Source organism: Amblyomma americanum, chromosome 4 (genome assembly GCF_052857255.1).
Source record: "Amblyomma americanum isolate KBUSLIRL-KWMA chromosome 4, ASM5285725v1, whole genome shotgun sequence".
Classification (NCBI taxonomy): domain Eukaryota; kingdom Metazoa; phylum Arthropoda; class Arachnida; order Ixodida; family Ixodidae; genus Amblyomma; species Amblyomma americanum.
The window spans coordinates 193,429,427-193,450,468 of NC_135500.1; the positions used below are offsets into that span (position 1 = coordinate 193,429,427).

A 21,042-nucleotide genomic window follows, 5' to 3' on the forward strand; every position below is an offset into this window, starting at 1 on the left:
TGTAGACAGCCACGCATGTGGTCTGCGGTGTCAGCTGTGGAAATGAATCGGTTGAAATAATAAAAAAAAAATTGTCTGTACTTTGGACGACCAGAATAGTGTCAGGGACAATGAAGCTGCTCGCAGGTGCTGCTCTACGTCACGTGTGTAACTTGCCAGCTGTGCTCGGCTTGAAGCTTTGCTCCGTGCACCACTTGTCGGGCCGTGGAGGCAGGCAGTTGCTTATTTTCTTTTTGTTCTCCCATCGCGGCTCGGGGTCTCGCTACCGCAGTTGGCGGTGCTTGCAGCCGTGTCAGTCAGTCAGCCATCGAGCAAGTCTCGTGCGATCGGAAACCCGTTCCGTCGGTATACGGATTTATGGCTCGCACCATGCATCCTGTCGGTTCTTCGGCTGACACCTTTCCGTTGTCCTGTTGCCACTTCCTGGTTGCAGAGCATGAAGTGCTTGCCGCCACACATTCGCGAGCCGTTCCGCGCTGCAGCGACCCAGTTGTGGTTTTATGATCATACGCGCCTAATTTTATTTGCGAGTTTTCTTCTCTCATATGGTGTGTTAGACAGTGGAACGCATGCTTGACCTCGCGGTATTCTCCGGCTGCCCGCAAATAATTTATAATTCAATTTCGTGTGGATGCTGTTTCGGTGTCATCAACAGAACGATGGTTGTGGAGCGTTGGGAATACTTGGGTCACGTGACGCGCGCACACACCCGAAGAAGCCGACAGTGTAATCGCTGATCCGCAGTCAGGTGATTCCACGACACAGGCACGTAGTGAAAAATTTTGGGGGGGAGAGGCTCAAGGGAAATTATTGTACACTTGAAGGGAGGGGGGGTGTGCATAGTTAACGAGAAACTTCTAGGAGGTCTGGTGGGAGCAGGGGTCGAGCTCTCGATTTCGGGGAGGGGGGGGGGGGAGGTGAATGGCGCGGAAGTATATAGGAACGCCGCGCTTCCCTCCGTTGACAACAGCTGCGGAAAGCTCGAGCGCTGACAAGTATAGTCGAATGCGATTATGTACCGAACGCACTTGTCGTTCGATTTCGTGGAGTCTTTAACTGTTTTTTTGCGGATCACGTCGTAGTAAAACGACGTGCGGCAGCCGTGACTTGTCTTTCATTCACTTCACGCTTCATCGTTTAGCAGCTTAGCTCTTTCTTTACCGCGGGAAAACCGGAAAATGTGATGCAACTTTAGTCTGCAATGACGCTCCGCCTGCCTTACCACCCACCGTTCTTTCCCGACAATGGAAAAAAAAAAAGTCCGCTGTTGAAACTTGTTACTTAAACGACAGAGTATGTGTGTGCCTTCTTGTGGGCCTTTTGTCTTGATTGATTTTCGCTGGTATTTTTGGTAGAACGAAGTTATGAGGGCGACAATTTTGATGCCCCTGATTTAACGAAAGAAAACATCAAAATTTAAACTTCGTTTACTGCCGTGATTGGTCAGCGGAATAATGCGCCAACCGCCGGGCTCCAGGACACTGTTGCCAACTGATCTTATGTTTCCTCCTCGGTTATAATATTTTCTAGCCGTCGTACCCGCTCCAACGATGGAACGCTGGTAGCGTCGCTCTCCGGTGTACGTAAGCGGCCGATATCCGGGTTCCGATCTCTTCCACGACCAGAGAAAGAGTGGGCGTATATCGCCCGAAGCGGCCAGACAGGAGCACGTCGGTATATAAGCGACGCGGATTCGTTCATCGCCTCGAGGCGGGGCCCGCGTGTAGCTGCGCGTTTTCTTCGCGACTCGAGTGCTCTCGCGTTGGTGTGTCGTATGTATGTACACCCGTGCAGACGTCATCTGCGAGGACATAGCCCCGAGGCTCGATCGCTTTGTCGCCGTCCGTTGGCTTTCGGCTGCTGTCGCATAGCGATCGCCCTTCCTGCCCCCACCGCGATCGTGCGCATGCGCGCAGAAGCCAGTCGTTCTTTCTCCTCGAGGTGTCAGCCGATGCGCTTCTCCTGGCCACCGCGGCGCAGGAAGTTGAGTGGCCGCCGGGGAACGCGCACCGCCGTCCGTATCTTTCCTGCTTTCTTACTCTGCTTATTCTTATTTCCCACCTTTCTTTTACTTTGTTTTTCCTCTTCTTTCTTTCATCCACGGGATGATGCGCTTGTGAGCAGTGGGCTAAACCGCGGTTCGGCGCAAGGGCGATGCCGACGGGAGGCTTTCGCTGGAAGTTGACGCATCCAAACTACTCTCTCTCTCTCTCTTTCTCTCGCACTGCTTGCTGGCGCTGAAGTGGGAGAGGGGGAGAAGTGGCAGTCAAGGGGGGTGGCGGTTGGTCGGACTAATTGGTGCGCAGTTGTTCCTGTCGTCTCTTTATCCGTGTGCGTTTTTTTTTTTTTTTTTGCTGGTCTCTGGAAGTCTGATGGGCTGTTCAGTTGACCGAAGTCTCAAAGCCCAGGTGCAGCTTTGGGACGTTCACACTCACATACCATATGTGATATCCTCATTTTAGCCCTGTACGTACTAGGGCTCGAAATTCACGTTCTTTGTAGAAAAACGAACAACCCGACGCGGTGACTCAGTGGTTAGGTCCCTCGGCTACTGATCCTGAGTTCCCGGGTTCGAACCCGACCGTAGCGGCTGCGTTTTTATGGAGGCAAAACGCTAAGGCGCCCGTCTGCTGTGCGATGTCAGTGCACGTTAAAGATCCCCAGGTGGTCGAAATTATTCCGGAGCCCTCTACTACGGCACCTCTTTCTTCTTTCACTCCCTCCTTCATCCCTTCCCTTACGGCGCGGTTCAGGTGTCCAACAATATATGAGGCAGATACTGCGCCATTTCATTTCCCTCAAAAAACAATTATTTTTAACAAACAAACAAACATATCGAGCAAACCAGCAACCATCGAAACCAAGGAAATCATAGGGGAATGTTTTTAAAAATAATTTTTGGTGCCTTTCAGTGGGAAATTAGTTGCGTAATCATTGTTTACCTGAAGCGCAATCGATTAGGAAGTAGAAGAAACACAAACATACAAAGATACACAATGCGGTAGACTTTAGCGCATTTTATTGAAGGTCTGGCAGGAAGCAGTACTGTTTCAGCTTTCATCACTAATTTCCTTCATTGCACCCAAACCGTGCGACGCTGACGCGGCTAACTATGCGCATCAACTTGGAGCTCGTTGTTCGGCCTGTCTCGCTGCATATACACTCCATTAATCGCAGAGGTCATAGCGACATCCGCGTAGCTAGCCGTCGACGTCCACAGCGAAGGAGTCCTTGAGTGGCACGTGACATTCGGAAATACTGGCGCGTTTGCGCTACACCGCCGACCGCGCGACACCACGCAGCTCGCCATCTGCGACTCGCCGCTGTGAAAATAACTACGTGAGAATGTGCGGGCACCTGTCACAGGTCTGCCGCCGCGGTGGCTCAGTGGTTATGTGGCTCGGCTGCTGGCCCGAAACACGCGGGCTAGATCCCGGCCGCGGCGGTCGAATTTCGACGCAGGCGAAATTCTAGAGGCCCGTGTACTGTGCGATGTCAGTGCACGTTGAAAGAACCCCAGGTGGTCGAAATTTCCGGAGCCCTTAATTACGGCGTCCCTCATAGCCTGAGTTGCTTTGGGACGTTAAACCCTCATAAAACGTATGTCACAGGACTTTTCGGCCGCTAACGGTGGAAGGCTTCGCTTGCGAGCATTTATTTCTCCGAAGCAGAAGACCTATCGGATAGCAGATGTCATATTTGCCCGTCGAAGGAGCCGCTGCTACGTTTAGCGCACTGTGACAAACTGACAGTATAGAGCTCAGTATGTCCCGTGGCTTTTATTGTCGTCTGACACGTCTGCATAAACGATTTGCGGCTCGAAGGGTAGGGACATTTTAACGCGACAGCGTTTAGGCTGCCGTTGTGAGCGAGAAATCCCCGGAGAGGCAGCCTAAGTCACGTGACATTGTGGCATCACCACAACCTGCCCACCTAATTGTGAGCAAACTGATCACCGTGGCAGGCGGCAGCTAAATTAACGATTGGTTGCGAGAAGCTGCCCAGGAGGAGCAAACTGGGTCGCACAGGTCCCACCGATGGCAGCATCTGCCATCTCAGGGCCATTGCTTAACCGTTGCTCCGCTGCGCCAGGAGTGGTATGAGGACTTCTGCGAATGTAAAGTCGAGAATGACCAATTCCGCACGTATCGGCGTTAACCCTCTAAATCTATCGCGTCACAGCCTTAAGGCGGAGCTTCAGTGTCCCCCTCCCCATTTTTTTTTTGTCACACCGGGATATGCAGAGTTCAGTATTTCGAGGTCCAACACGTAGCCCATTCGCGGTAGATGTCCGGCGTTCCTGAATGCCTGTTTGAAGAGGAACCCTAGTAATAGGAATAGCCCCATGGGTGCTTTGTCTTTGTTTATCGTGTATAGGGGTGATGCCGGATGTTCAGTGTAATATACGGGAATCATATTTCACTTTCCGCTCTGAGAACGCGCTTAGTATGCAATATTGCGCCAAGCTTTCAGGCGGGTTTACTGTTTGTTTATTCTCCGTTCCACACCGCGCTTCCTTTGTATGCTGGGGGTGGTTCTGCATCCCAAAGGCGGGAAGTGAAAAAAAATTAAGCAAGAGCTTACAGCCATACTTTTGTGCAGTGCTGCAGCTTTGTGTTTGTGTACACTGGTCGCCTCGATCGCTCATATTCGCGCGACTTTGTGTGCGCGCATTCACAGGCGTGCAAACGGCTGTATGTTTTTCACGTGGCTCGCGCTATGGCCGCTACAAAGGGCCGAGGTGGGCGTCTCCTGCCGGCTTCCGCACCTTGGCGCCGATTCTTTTCCCGCTCTTTTCATAAACGCGGGCCCGCGATGACTCTGCACAAAGGGGGGACCACGCCTCTTCATTAGCGGCCAGAGAATTCTCCGGCGTCAGCACGTATTGGGCAGACCGCTGGTTTGTATTGAGGTGGAAAAAGGGGGAAAGGGGCGGGGGGGGGGGGGGGGGAGGGGGGGGTCTGAGGAACGTGTTGTGTGCATCCTTCCAGCGAAGGTCCGAATAATCCTGCTGTGGTAGCGTATTCGCGAACGTTGTTAGATGTTCGCGCTCTGTTGACCTTTTCGTTGAACCATTTCTGATATTTGGTGTGGATGAACGCCCTGGTCTTGTGTGCGTTGCTGTGTCAACGCAGAAACCGTTGCCCTTTGGCTTCGCGCGTTCCCGCGGATCAGGGTCTTCTGTGAGCTGCTTTAACTGTTTGCGTAGTATGTATATCGCGTGGTGCACTGGCGGGGATGCGGCAACACCGTTTGTTCTTGCTTTCCGGTGTGGCTGCGCCGACAGACCGGAAACCGATACGGTCTGCTCGCTTGAACGTTGCTGTTCGTGAATGTCATGTGTTTTTGCTTGGTAGTGGTGTTCTCTGTGTGTGTCGTCGTTCCTAATAGTGTTTGTGTCGCGTGCACTGTCTGTTTTAACGTCTCCGGCACGCTCTGCGCTCGCATTCGAGACGACTTTGCCCCGTGTAAACAATGGGAGCGACCGCGTCACCATCCATCACTGCGGTCGTCGATTTGTCGCTGCTCCCCACTCGTTTTGCGGCGAGCCCGTTCGGGGGAGAACTCGGCCACCGTCTCGTCACCTTTATACGCGCAGGCTGTATCTCCCAGTGCTGCAATAGGCGACGAGTTCGTCCTGCACGTGTTTCGCAGCGCAGGCCTTATCGATGCTGCCTTTATTGATCTTTATCGATGTCGCCTTTATACATTTTTATCGATGTCGCCTTTATAAATTTTTATCGATGTCGCCTTTATCGGCGCCGTATCCGCTTCAGGCAAATGTCGCTGCGGCTTCCTTTATACCGGTGGTCAGCTCAGTGTCGTAGCGATTACATACTCCTTCAGTATCTTTATAGAGGGACACAGAGGTTAAGCTCCATCCGTATTTCGTTCTTAATAAAAATCGGTTCCGTGGCTATCTCTGGCTGTGCTGATGTTTGTGCGGCTTCAGAATGCGCATTTATTGGCGAGAAAATTGGATTGTAAGATATTTTCCCGCCACTCGATTCATACCTGTGACGTCTACACTGAAAAGGAATGCGTGATCGCCGTTTTCGAAGTGAATGGCGATGTAGCCTATAGCCTCAAGGATACGCGCGCCAAAAAAACTGTCTTGACGTCCCGCAGTTTGCTCGCGAAAATTGGTATTGGTGGCGACATCTGTATTTCATTTCTTGACCTTCTCTATATAGCTCGTAAAAGCTCCGTTTCCAGAGAAAGCAGCGTCTGGCGTCAGGAGGCTGTAATCTGTCGATAGGACAACTTAAGTTTGCCCTCGGTGTTCCGTAATTAACGAAAATGGTCTGAATTTGGGCGCACCGATATTATCGATCTTATGTTCAACGGCGGCGATATGTTTTTAATTTGTGAGATGCGCGCATTGGTGCGGCCTAATGGAGTCGGCGGATTTAATAGTCGCAGTCCGTTTCTTTTCCAAGCAGGCAGCTTCCCGTACAATCCGAGAAACGCCACCGCTGTGCTAATTAGCTGTGTGTGCCGGGCGTTGTCTTTAACCTCATTGTCAATCGGTCGTGTTCGGCTGTGACTATGCCAACCCCTGGCCCGCAAGTAGCCGATTTGTCTTGAGTCTGTGCAACTGCGCACCGCGTCTTAATAGCGTGTGTGCATGAATTTAGGAGGTGACTTCATCCTGGCGGCGTCAACCTTGTGTTGAGGTGCGAGCTACTTTAGAGTGGTATTACCTACTACATGGCTTTCAAAGCGTGGCTCGAGTGTGTTTACGAAATGAGGACGGGCTCGCTTGATTACCATGTAATTTTGCTTCTCCGAAGCGTTGACGGAATGAATGCAAAAAACGGGCACGACAGTAATTGCTCTCATTATCTCCCGCACATCAGTGATTCCGATCACTCGGTCGCCTGCCCTGTACTTGTTGACCGAAGGCCCGCATACATACGAAAGCTCTGCTCGTACTTTCTCCGTGTTTTGTACTTTTTTTTTTCTACCTATACATGCGAGACGTCTTATCTCCCGTCTCGGGGTACGACCGATATGGTCTCTCTACGCTGGGCGCATTACCTCTCTGACCTTGGAAGTGACCAACCGGTTCGGTTACTGCAAAAGCAACTTTAGACATGGGAACTCCGTATCGTGGACTTGGGCGTCCGCTAGGCGCGTAGTTCGACATTACCGCGCCTTTCTTTCCCTTCGTGCTCCATAACCAGATGTTACGTAAGCTAAATTATTCGCTTCACTAAACGGCCTGTGGAGCCAGTTTGTGCCTAGCTTATGCGTGCATCTGGTCTCGTCCTGGAGCATTCTTGTATCGAAGCGCTGATGAGATTTCTTCCGTTGCAGGCCGAACCTCTTCTGATGGCTGAGTGTTTGAGTGCTTGAGTTAATAATAATAATAATAATAATAATAATAATAATAATAATAATAATAATAATAATAATAATAATAATAATAATAATAATAATAATAATAATAATAATAATAATAATTTGTTTTGGTGAAAGTAAATGGCGCAGTATGTCTCACATATCGGCGGACACCGGAACCGCGCAGTAAGGGAAGCAATAAAGGAGGGAGTGAAAGAAGAAAGGAAGACAGAGGTGCCGTAGTGGAGGGCTCCGGAATAATTTCGACCACCTGGGGTTCTTTAACGAGCACTGACATCGCACAGCACACGGGCGCCTAAGCGTTTTGCCTTCATAAAAACGCAGCCGCCGCAATCGTGTTCGAACCCGGGAACCCCGGATCAGTAGCCGAGCGCCCTGACCACTGAGCCACCGCGGCGGGTAAATGACGAGCACTTTTTGCAGACATGGATTCATTTCCATTTGCTTATAACTGCGTCCTGAGCGTAACACGAAAAAAAAAAAAGAAATTAACCGGTGTGTATAGCTTGACATCCAAGAAAGCGATAACACTTTGGAGCATCTGTCAATTTATCTGATTGCTTCTATCAGTCTGGAACGAAAATTTTTAAAATTCATCCTCTATTTCCTTTCACTTCGGAAGTGACAGCCGGCGGCGCATATATTGTATATGTCTCGACTTGCATCCCACTGTTGGTAGCCATTTGGTACGACTCGCTGTGCCAGCTGAGGAAGGAAAGTGGGCCGGAGACGAATATTAGGAGAAGCAAGGTCAAACTGTATCCACGAATTTACAACACTGAAGGGCTACATTCAAGGACAAACAAATTGAAAGCTGAGAAGACGGCTCAGGGAATCGCTGCTGGATGAAAGTGTCGGGCGCTTTTAATAGCCTTTCCCGTCGTCTCGGGCGCCGCCTTTGGGCGGAATCAATGACACTCATTGGCTCGCTTTCCCAGCTAGCCGAGGTGTGGTATTCATTTGCGGCGCTTCTCGCTCCATCGTCTTCCTCGGCTCAGTCACAGGGATAGATTTCCCACAAGTGTCCTTTGCTCTCACTTCCTCAGCGACAAGTTGGCGCGCAGTTAGCCAAAAGCAGCTGGCGTTCAGTTGATGTGAAGCAGGTGGCTGCACAGGAAGGTGACCAGGGCGGTCCCGTGGCTTGGTCCAAGGACCGCGCGAAGGCGAACACCTGCAGCGGCACCGACAAAAGAGCGCAGTGCTGGTGAATGGCAGCAGCTCGTCTCCGTGCGTAGCAGTGGGCGTTGAGGGATGCCTCCCCGGCGGTGCTACAGTGTCGTACAGGGTCATTTCCGCTGCATTGGGTGCTGTTTAACTTAATCTAAACCACTTAGGGAGGGAACACACATCGTGGTAGTTGCGCCGCACCGGAGACGCCTGAAAGAAAGGAGTGTCTCCGCGCATCGCGGCCGGCGCCGCCTTTCTTTTTGGTGTTCGCATGGGAGCGCGTTCTCGGAGAAACACCGTTGTAGCAGAACCCCGCACTGCCTTTGGGGTTGGCTTAATTGGAGACTGCTGTGGCGGGAACACGGCGGAGGGGTGGAGGATAAGAGGGGGGGTTCGGGGAACACTTTCCAGATGCGAAACTGCGTACCGCGTGATCCACATAGCCACTGCCATCATTCTTGTTTGTGAACGGATATCCGACACTCTCGGTCAGATTGGTCGATACACTAGGTGACAAGAGCGAAGGTTTTGTGCCAGTGGCGTCCACGTTCACAAAACAGGGCTGCTCTGCTGTGTTGGTCTCCATTTTTATCAGCTGTTTTAACGCGAGGGCGTTAGTACCTCCATGTCGGAAAAAATTGCCTGGCGCCGGCGACCGTTTGAAGCCGGAGCGGCCGAAGCAGCCGGCCGCTCGCACCTAGGTCACGTGACTTTGTGGCGTCATCCCAACCTGTCCACCGGATTGTGGGCGAACTGACCACCGAGGCCGGTGGCAGTTCAATTAATGATTTGCCGCGAGAGGTTCCTCGGGGAGAGCAACTTGGGACGCACAAAACCCCACCGATGGCAGCAGCTATGCAGTGGCGCATAGTATAACCGCTACATCACCGCATACAGTACCTAAATTTGCTTGCTGTATCGCAGCAAGCTAGTACAGTACGCCTCCAAGAGATGGGGCTGCTTAACCAAAATTGAAACAAAACGAACAAAATAGACGACATTGGCGACGTGGATCACGTGGTACGCACGGTTGAGCCTGCGGAAAGTGTCTCCGACAAGCTTCCGTTTAGATATTGTCGATAAATTGATTTCTGGCGTTCATTTCAGTACCGTACGCATACCCGAATAATCTCTGTACACAGCGCTGGCGTTCTTCGCAGGCAGCTTCCCCCGCCCAGTGTGAAGCTTAATAATCGGCAATCGGTGGGGTGGAGACATTTTCGAACAGGCGCCTACCGACACCCAATTTTAATTAAACATATTTTCCCGGAAATTGACGATGACAAATGTAAGAAATGTGGAGCGAGAGGGACCCTCGACCATATTATTTGGGTACGCACACAATCCCCCTAGGCAGGGCGAATAAAATAGATAGTAGAGTCGCCGGGGCGACCATGCTGCGTAGCTCGCACCCTGAGCACCAGCTCCTCGCCGTCCAACTGGATGAAGAGGCCACCGGGATTCAAGAAACCCAGGCCAGCATCTGACGCGGCGACCCTGTCCACCCCAATCCCTCCTGGCCCTCATCTCTCGACTGAGAGCGAGAGCCGGAGGGTAGGATGAGGTCTTCTTCTGTTGGAAAATGGTCTTTCACTCACTCTCCTGCCTTATCTTCGCTCATCGCGCTGTTGCTGGCATTACGCCGCCGCTGGCTACACACAGCCAGTGAATGTACAACTCCGCCTTACCATGGGCGTAAGTAACAAGTTATATGCCGGCAGCGGCGTTGGAACTGCGTGCCAGTTCGTCGCAGCGTGTCGCCGAGTGCCATTATTTGATTACGGACAGCATATTGAAAGGAGTCGTCATCGCCATCATCATCAGCCCGGCTACGCCCACTGCTGTACAAATGCCTCTCTCATATCGCTCCAATTAACCGTGTCCTGTGCGAGCCGCGCTCTGGACCTTATCCCCGCAAGCTTTTTAATCTCGTCCGCCCATAGCGCGGAACGCTGGCGCCAAACACTGGCCAGCTTGCGGAGTGCATCCTTTGTTGTAATTTTTGTAATTTCCAACTGGTGTTATCAGCGTGATCGGTTGGGTCGGGGAGGTCGTTGTGCGACGGCGCATGCCCCGACTCTCGGGGTGTATAATTTTGTGTCGCACCGCTGGCTTTATCGAACCTGTTGGCGTTCCTTTGTCGTGGTATCCGATATGAAGGTGAAGGCCGCGGAGCGAAAGGCCTCGAATGTGCACTGGAAGATAACCGCCCTTTAAATGTATTCGGTGCGAGTAGTGCTCGTTGGAGCAGCGTCCGCACATAGTATACTCTTTGTAGAATGAGCCTTGGCTCATCCACCGTTTTTGATCTGCGATGCTGTTGTCATGAAAGCTTTGCGGTGAACCTTTGGTGGCTCCATCGAACAAGGAGTTGTGAAGCGATGCAGAGTGGCATTTTTGTATGACATGCATCTCTTTTCTGTTTGCCCTTTATCAGTACTTGCATTTTTTGCACTGTTGATAAATTGTAAGCCATTTTACACTATACAAAAGGGGGGGTTTGTGGTGTATGTGGTGTCTGTGCACTGTAACTAACACCCTTTTACCTTTAAGAAAGGGCGTTTATCCGCAGACACTCATGCAATCCGCGTTTTAATATACAATTTCACCCATTCTAAAAGTGTCTCTATGGATAAGCATCTGTCATTAAGGGGGTGGAAAGTACTGTTGCACACACTGTTCAGAAAGCTGCTTGCTAAGGTGTAGTTGCGCGGCGCCTGGTTTTGCGGCCCCGCCATGCACTGACCGCCATGGTCTGGAAAACGGGGTGGTGAGGACGGGAGTTCTGCGCCCTGTGGTCTTTTTCCTCCTGACCTTCAAGTACAATCACGTCGCTCTGTGGAGCGTCGTAACGTGTGAAGCGCTGGCGACCTTATCTGTGTACTTTCGACATGCATATTTTTCTGCGCTACGCATATTTAACTTCGCCATTATCCGCACGGCCGTTCCGAGCAAGGCGAGAGGACGAGAGCCAACCTTGTCGCGATGCTCTCAGCGGTCATGAAAGGGTACTGTCGCCCGCCTTCCGAGGAGTAATCCATCATCTCTTTAGCCTCTCTGTTAACAGCAGAGCTCGTGCATGGTCTGCCGATCGGATTTTGTGAGGAACTCGGAGTCCCGCGTATGTCGCCGACAGTTCTGCTCTGCGCCCAAATTCGTACCGATGAGAGCCGTATTGAAAATTCTTTTTCCCCCAGAGGTGCACCTCGTCAGCTTTCAGTGGTGGACACGGAATTGACGCCTCGTCTGCCACGAAATACGTGCGCCGAGGTTTCAGTGCGCGAGGGATAACGTAACGTTTCGTTGGTCCGTACAACATAGGCCTTGCAACACTGCGCCTGCCGTGGGTAGTCTTTTTCGCATAACACCGCAGAAATATGGTTAAGCTTTCTCTTTGATTATTCTGAAATTCTGGCCGCTAGAATTCTGCTTTCGGGCAGACATGAACGCCCGGAACCTCCGTTCCAGCGAGTGCATGACGTCACCGTGAAATTCTCACTTTGTTAACGCACCCCGTTGTCAGCCCGATATTTCTGGTGCTGGTGAAGTGAGAATCTCATGTGTGACAATTTCGGACACTTAGCTTAAGTAAACCTCACTGTGTTCGCAGGGCAAAAGAACAACCAAGCAAACTTAAATACAAGCATTTCTGCTGGTGCTACGTACGAGGACAGCATACCTTTCCTTTCGAACTTCTTTCTTTGAGGAAGGTGCAGTTAGTATGCATTTAGCACGTTTTTAGGTTCCTAATGGACGCGAGCATTTTTAGGCAGCATATAACTATGCAAGGACATTGAGTCTGTTTAGCCCCCAATAAAGAAAGAAAGAAAGAGAGAGAGAAGGAAAGAAAGAGACAGGAAGAAAGAAGAAGAAAGAAAGAGAGACGACGTGTTCAATCTTCTGTTTGTCGCACGGTGGCTTTTGTTGCCTATGTGTGCCATTCAACCCTGAGTAACTGACCAACTTTTTTTAGCTCGCGCGGAATAGGCTCCCTAATGCTTTCGGCGCGCCTCGCTGTTAGCAGCGCGCGAACAAATTTCCATGAACGATCGGCGAATCGAGTGGGCGCAGCGACGGTGGCCCCGAAGCGTCGGCGGTACACGTCCCGAGGACCGTGCCCCCAATCTCCGAAGCGTCCGGAACGGCACAGGTGAGTGCTGTGCACACGTACGCGAGTGTTGGACGACGCCGTCGCTACGATGATCACGTGACGTTTCCAGCTGCATCGCGCAGTACTGGCGACACCCGTCCGCGGGGAATATTTGTGTGTAAATTTATTTTGTATGCAAAGAAGGCTCGACCTTTGCGCGGCTGAGGAATGTCGCGGTCTCCTCTTTGTGTCGCGCGGCCTTTGTGAGCACAGTTCGAAATCTTCGCGTTGCGTTGACCATGCAAATGAGGCGCGGCGCGACTTCGCTCCGCGTGCGGTTTTGTCACGCACACCCTCCGTGTGCAAGTTGGCCAAGCACACGCCAGGTAGTGGTGACAGTTCCTGAAGTAGCTGTCCGGCCGGCTTGTATGCTCAGCGGCGCGGGCCGGGACATTCATTTTTATGTACTCTTCTGTCCCATCATAAAATTTGGAAAGCCTCCTGTTCTGTGTGCGAGGCTTTCGTTCATTGTATTGCCAGCTTTTAGATGGTGGAAGTAGGACGTAATTATTTTTTCCGATTTATTTATTTATTTATTATTTTTTGCTTACGTCTTGATGGCACTAAGCGGAAGAGGATATACGCTACGCATACACTGCGCGAACTCGCAACTGTTTACATACGGGTACCGCTGTTTATATCTCAATGTATGCGTATGCCCCCTTCGGTTTTGTGTCAGTTCAGGCAAGCAAGCATTCATGTACAGCCAGTTAACCCCAGTCACGGCACCGCTGTAGGGCCTGTTCTTGGATTCGTATTTGGCACTCCTTCCAGGTTGAGTTTCTGAGGCGACGTTGAACTGTCCCTTCTTCGTCGGTATACGAGTCGCGTCCGCTGCTGCTGCTGCTGTTCGAGTTTGCCTCTCAGTCCGAAAGTGATCTGCTCCCGAGGAACGCGGAGGACTCGGAAAAGAAACACGGCATTAAAGTAGAGGCGTGCTCACTCTCGTCGGCGCCGAGACCTGGTCGTCCATCTTGGCCGGCGCGAGCCCTGCCATCTGGCAACGTCACGGCCACACGTGGTGCCCTTCCTTGCGCCGTCTAAGGTCGCGCATCCCCGTCCTCTAAACGATCCGCTGCTTTCGGTTTCTCCCTCTCTCTGGGTGCGCGCGTGTTAGAGACGGTTGTTGTGGATGGGGATGCATGAGAGTGAGGAGGCGCGGGATTTATGCGACCCGTTAAATCAGCGCACCGGTGTGGAAGTCGGGCCTCGCCTGTAGCTGAGGCCAGCTCTGGGCTTAGAGCCTGAGACCCGCGCAGGCTCCTGCCTCAACCCGAATCCGCGGAGCACTTTGGATAGCGTTTGCAGGATGTTTAATGATCGGTCGGGGGCTCTGGCTGCCGCCTTGCTCAGAACTCAATTCAAATACCAATTGCGAAATTCTCCTTCCCTTCTCCCCGGCTCCCGAGTCCTGACACATTTGAAAATCTATAACACTGATTGGGACACAGATGTAGGGGTCTACAGATTGTCGCGTCACCTGTTTGAAGGCAAGGGAACTGCTTCGGACTGCTCAAGAGTCAAGAGTAGCTCGCGTAGGTGACACCAGAGATCACAGGCGTAAACACACTGCGGGAGCTCGAACTGGGAGTTGCTTTAGTTGTTTATCTCTAAAGAGCTGCGGTTTCTTGATCTCTCACGGCTGGCTCGTTGTGCGCCCGAGAAGGGTTTGAAAGTCAGCCCCTGGCGGCAGCTGGTCTACTCTTGCGATGGTGCACCGCTTCCTCGCGGCGCCACTACGGCGGCCTCCGTGCCTGCGGCTACCGGCATGCCTGCGCCCTCGTTATGTAGCTTCGTGACCACGGCTTCTCGGCACGGTGGGCGTGTCGTCTCTTGGGATGCGCAGGCAGGGACGGAATGGTCAGTGCGAGTGTGAGCAGCACCGAGTTATTGAGTGTCGGGTCCCTCCAAGTCCGCGGGGGAAAGCGACGGGGAAACGATTTCCCTAGCGTTCGGCATTACCACGTGCCGTACAGTCGAGCCTCGTTACAACGAAGCGGTTTATAACGAAATAATGGATACAACGAACGAATGACGATTCCCCTTGGCAGCTCGGTCAACACGGGCTATAACGATGCTACGGCTACAACGAAGTAATCGTCGGGCCCCTTCAGCTTCGTTATAACGAGGTTGTTTAGGTAGAAAACAACGAACCTTGCTGTTCCATAGTAGACCGATGCCGTAAATAACGCCCTTCTCCGAGTCGCTTGCCTTGAAAGGGAAGCAGAGTTCGTGAAACGAGCTGCACGTCGTTTCAGGGCGCCGGCTTCCCGAGAGCGGGCCCTCGCCACGCACAGCGCGGCCGACAATCGGGTTAATTAGGCAACCGACTGTGCGGGGCGTGCCAACAATGGAGATGAGATTAGTTAAGAAACGAGCCCAATTTAGGGGGGGGGGGGGGGGGGAGGGGGGGGGAGGCGGCACGCTCGATAGCAGATCTGGAGAACGCGTGGCAAGTTACGAGAGTGCGTGTCCGACGTCCGAGAAGCTGCTTTCTTCGGCTCCAGTTTTTTGACAGAAAGTAAAAATAAAAGCTACAAAGCACGAGTCGCTAGTGAGGAGCACGTGAGTAGAAATGAGGGCGACACGAGGAAGCTGGATGATATCGAGGCGCGACGCCTGCAGGTCGAAATGAACGAGGCTGAAAGTAACGTCTTTTTACTTAGGGGCCTGGGCTCGTCGAGAAACGTTGCCTTAGTTTGTTAGTTAGTTAGTTGCTACTGTTTTTGTTTTCCTTGTTTTTTCGAAATTTGTTCGGAAAATCTGGAGAGACCAGAATATCGAGGAAGACGCGGCGGCACTCTAGAAAACGCCGCAGTACACTGTAAAAAAAAATCCGTCAAAATGACGGGAAATACCTTGGCAGCTCTATTTCCAAGCATTTGACCGTTAAAATGATGGCACCCCCGTCATTTTAAAATGACGGTGCTTTTTCATCAATTTGATGTTTTTCTTGTCAATCTGAAATACAACTGAACCGTCAATTTGATTACATTTGACCATCAAAATGACGGCAGAACATCATTTCTAAATGAAAGTTTTTCCATCATTTTGACGTCTTTCTTGTCAATCTGAAATACAACTGAACCGTCAATTTGATGACATTTGACCATCAAAGTGACAGCAGAACATCATTTCTAAATGACAGTTTTTCCATCATTTTGATGTTTTTCTTGTCAATGTGAAATACAGTCAAACTGTCAATTTGATAGCATTTGACCGTAGCAGTTACAGCAAGATGTCATTTCTAAATGACAATGTTTTTTCCTGACTTCGATGTCATTTTTATCGATTTGAAAATATAGCCAAACTGTAATTATACCACTGATTGTCTGCGATGGCAAGCTGTCATTTTAAAACTGTTTTTATGACTTCAAGACTTTTTGCAAATTTGAAATTATCTATAACTGTCAGTACAGCATTTGGCCATCAAGGTAATAGCAGGCTGTAATTTCGAATGACTATGCTTTTAACCATTCCAAAATTTGGCTTGTCAACATGAAATGCAACTGTGTTGTCAGTATGATGGCCCAACACGACAAGTCTCAACATAATTCTGTGTCAATATATAGTGTGGTGAACCTGACCACATGAAAGTCACTTGCAGTGGGCAGTAGCTCATAAACCATGCAACAAAAACAAATTTACATTTCTACTTGCACATTTATTCATAAATTAAAGTGCATTCAGCAGGCTCAGCAACTTTGGTGCGATTCCGCAGGCCCTGCCTTTGCCGCGCCCTTTCGTTGGGTTGCTCTGCCCAAGGTACCTGGAAACAAAACGAGGATAGAATAAATCCATGCTCCATAAACTGTGCCAATCACATACTCTGCCTACACGCGTGAAATGCCATGAATGTGTGAACTGCACTACCTTCTGCAACACACAGTATTACGAAATTGAAAGACGAGATTAAAATCAGGTAGCAACAAATGTGAGCACACTAGTAGTGCGCTTAAATAGCTACATATACATGCACTAACAATAGATGATGTACCTAAATGTAACCATTATTATAACTCGTAAAAACAGCCCACAATTGCACATACACACCGTATAGTATTTCTAGTAACAATAGGTGCTCATCATGTACAGGAACCATACACAGAGTCTAGAAACCATAACTATGCAAGAGCATTTTGCTGCATTTCAGTGTTTTCAGCTATCAGCCGCAAACATAGGTCAGTATTGATGTAACACCCTCATGTCCAGGTATAGGCTGCAATTGCACATGTGGCAACCATGCATACATTTAAAAACCTCATTACCATGCCTCATCATCTTACCATTTGCACAATGCTCATTCTAATTTCTGTGCCCTTGGCCACAAATAAGCGGAATTTCACACCTGGAATCTTCTGAGCAATCAACAAACCTGTCACGATGATGAATGTCTTAATTTTTTTTCTTTTACACTGCAACTGTTGACACAAAGGGCGGCCAACTTCTCAGTTGCCAACATAGCAGACTTCCACGATGGCTCTTTCACCTGTCCATTTCAAGTACTGAGCAATTCTGGACAAATATGGGATCACAGCATAATTTTTTTTTGAAAGGGGCTAATAACCCTGCCAGCCCCTAAAAGATCACCAGGTGAAAGGGGAAAGTGCCATGTAATGGTTGTGCCAGTACCTGTGAAGCTGTCCTGCCTATGTGTCACGTCTCCGTTTCAATGCAAAATGAAATCTGACATTCATCATTGCAAAAGGTTTGTTGAGTGCCCAGAAGGTGAGGTAGAGAGCTCTACTTTCTCGGGGCTGATTGTACACAGGCTACAGCGAGCACTGCATCAATGGTAACAAGGGAACCTGAGGCCTGTAAAAGTGCAGAGAGGCATCCGGCAACTTGCCACATGTGTGGACGCAACCCATAGTCAGACACACTGTAATGTTGCACTAGGACATTAGCCAGTGGACACGATACATAGTAGAGCGACTTAAAATAACTGCATTTACACTTAATCCTCGCTCCTATTTTTCCTGACGTCGGTACTTATAAAAGTGCTGCACACATTACATTTAGCAATAATTGACAGTCGCCCGTCCTATCTGGTTCTTCGTTCTAGCCCCTTTCTTGCAGTAGCCAACCAAAAAAATAAGCAAAACACTGAAAAGTGTTATCTAGATGCACTCACAGGACACGTGACCAAGTTTAGGCAATGCAAACTGCCAGCCTGGTGCATTCATCACATGACAATGATCAAATCCGCAATTCTGCAAGTGTCAGAATACCAGAACTGGGTGCAATTTAAAATTAAAAGTCCGGCCTTCATCTCGCAATTGCCAGAGCTAGCCAATGTGCAAGGCTTGTTAGCATGTACTGCTGGCAAGCAGCACTATGTCAATAATCTTACCATTCTACTTTCTAAAGACGCCTGTGACTGGCAAATCACCATACAGGTGTGCCAAAAAAGCAACACGGTGCTGTGCCAGAGAACGAAGAAATGCACGAGAGGAATGTATGTGACGACATCAGAATTTCAGGGGAACAGGGCAGAACTGATCATTTGCAGGCACTGGCTAAGGAGGGCGAGTGCCTTTCCTCAGGAAAAAGAAGCCTGCTGCTCACACTATTGCCTCGAATTCCGATTGCTTATCAAACGCATCATCCACATTCACTCATTTACCTCTGCAAAAGCTCCATGGTGAGGGGGCAGTCGGGAGGGTACGCACGTTGAACACAAGAAGGCACCAAGGAGGAGGCCATGGCCTTCTCAAGACTTCTTGTAGAATCCACTGCAACGATGATCTTCTTTATGTCCCCCATGCTTGATCCTGCAAGGAAAAAAAATTAGTCACACGCAAACGCTACCCACTAAAGGGTGATCTAATAATTCGAGTAACTCTATGGCCTTCGATGTGTACACTGAGAGAAGCCGAATTCAAATGTACTCATAAAAAGCCATACTGGGTCTTGTTGCTAGGCCTTATGGTACCCTGGCAGTAGGCAGACACATGCAACATGCCCTCCCTTATCAGTGCTTTACACACCACTAATTATATCTGTTGAAGATGCTTGCTTCATGTAAACATACTACATAGAACTTGTTTATGGAAAAAGCTTTACAAATATTGCACGACAAAAAAGAATTAACTTTGTCGACAGAATACGTCGTTTTTTTTTTTAAATAATGGGGAATAGTGATGAGGTAGCGAAACTTGGGCAAGCACCGAGGCAACTTTTCAAAGGCCCTCCATTTTGTACTAGCCTGCCATGACATTGATGAGAAAAGCCAAGCTATGCTTCGTTCATGCTTTCTAGCAGAACGTCATGCTTTTGGCAAGTCAAAAGGCCGCACATTAGTCTCGATGAACTCTGGCATATCACCTTATAGTGCGGAGATTAGCCCCACCCTCCCCACTTATCAACAGTACTGCTACTGAGTTCCAAATTTTTTGTACACTCTAATAAGAATGGAAACTACTGGCCAAACTTGCACATTGTTATCATGTTTAATTATTAAACAAACTGTACATACATAAGATGAAGCAGCAATTAAGCCTTTCATCCAGGGCTAGCCTCATTCCTAAGTTTTGAATATGTCCTACTAAGTAGAGTGAAGTTACACAAAATCAGGTTACATCGTAGAATAATAAAATACACTGTACAAGCCATGTTTTGAGCCAAAGTTCTATAAATGACAAATACATACCAATCACAGCAAGGTGCGGAGTTGTTGGCAGTCCTTCCAGCCCCCCTTCAGCTGCATGCTGGGAATTCACAAGCCACATGTTATTAGACTCCAGAGAAAACATCAGTGATCAGATACATGCATCTCAATAATAAATCATAACCATACTTCCAACGATCCTGCTGTCATCAAGGCACTTTCTACACCTCGGGTACAGTATCATTTCAGCAGAAATGGATGAAAATGCGGTATAAAATTACAAGACTACAAATTTACTTGATTCAATAATTCCCAGCTAATGGATACGCCAGTCGAAAGAAATTTCTGGCCCTTGTTTGAGGCTTATAGGCAATAAGCTATAAAAATGAATAGAATTTATTTGGAAATAACTATTGCTGAAATAATTAGGCCCATATCTTAATGCTATACAAGAATGAAACTGCACACTATCAGTACACGAACTAAACACTGAGATGCCCCATCGCCACCGGACACCGACGTATGGGGGCTCGGTGTGCCAGGAAGCGAGGAACAACAAAAAGAGAGAGCGTAAGAAATAAAACAGAAAAAAGCTGATCAGTACACGAAAGTAGTCTGCTTTTTATTGACGAATACTTTTACGAACCTACGACAGTAGTGCCGACACCATGAATTCAAGGGAGCTGCAGATGGCCAGCACGGTAGTCATAGCACATGTCTTGGCCTGAATTACAACTGAAAATGTAAAAAATGGTTTTTACGACTATTTTTACTGCCCATTAAGCCCATTCATAAGCTGTTCTGCATTAAACAGAGGCGCATGGCGCGCTAGAGCTCGACCAACTCGATTTCGATCCTTGGCCCGCGTAGCAGTAATCGTAACCGAAAGTCAGGCTCGATCGCGATTGTATGTGCCCGCATGATAGAGATACTATAAACGACTTTCTTCGACTTTCTTCAATTAACGTGCGCCAATGCTCTTCGTACGCTTCAGTGTTCCTCACAGGAAGTTTTTTTTTCACACGTGGGCGCACGCTAGCCCCTGAAAATCGCTGCACGTGGCTGAACCATGAGGCCGCGATTCACGCTTTACGTAGAAGCACGTCTCTGAACGGCAATCTCGGGCCCACGGCCATCGGTGCGTGTATACATTACGCGTGAGAACTAGCGTGCTCCTCGTAGCTATGTGCCGCACAGAACGCGTACTGCACGAACGAAGCATATAAGCAGAACACTTACCTCTACCCGCTGCAGTTGATTTTCGGCTGCAGCCCATACGTTCCTTGATTGCGTCTTCGCGGCCTTCCAACGCGCCACACACAAAAAGGCAAAATGGCGAAAAAAGCAGAACGCACACCCGGGCAGAAGCAGCGCGCACAAAGAAAAGCGAGAGGGAACCACGACAACCGGACTCCTTCCTTGACAGCGGGGGCCGGAAGCGCGCGTTGAGCGACGTCTCACATGGACGTACCCCTACGCGCCAGCCAATAGAGTTTCTCGTTTTGTGTTGCGCTCTCCGTCTCTTTCTCCTCGCCCGCTCGTTCACGGCGAAGTCGCCGTCTTTCCCGTTTGACGCCGGCGGCTCGTCAAAATAGATAAAAAAGTGGCCGTCAAAATGACGGTTTGTTTTTACAGTGGTATTGAAGATGACTGCCTGCGACTTTTTCGGCAAATATCGGAAGGCGGTGAAATCATTCGATTTTTATGCAGTTTATTGTAAAAGATATTAAAGGTTTAAATACACACCTTC

General features: G+C 49.6%; 1 protein-coding gene and 1 long non-coding RNA gene across 2 annotated transcripts in view; one reads left to right on the forward strand and one right to left on the reverse strand.

Moving 5' to 3' along the window:
* Window positions 1–21,042, forward strand: part of LOC144128930 (alpha-1,3-mannosyl-glycoprotein 4-beta-N-acetylglucosaminyltransferase B-like) — a 147,023-nt gene that overhangs the window by 13,011 nt on the left and 112,970 nt on the right. The window lies entirely within an intron of this gene.
* LOC144127485 (uncharacterized) lies at window positions 16,326–18,353 on the reverse strand. Its single transcript, XR_013313532.1, has 2 exons — window positions 18,309–18,353; window positions 16,326–16,451 (listed from the first exon to the last, which is right to left on the reverse strand). It is a non-coding gene; the product is annotated as an uncharacterized LOC144127485 (long non-coding RNA).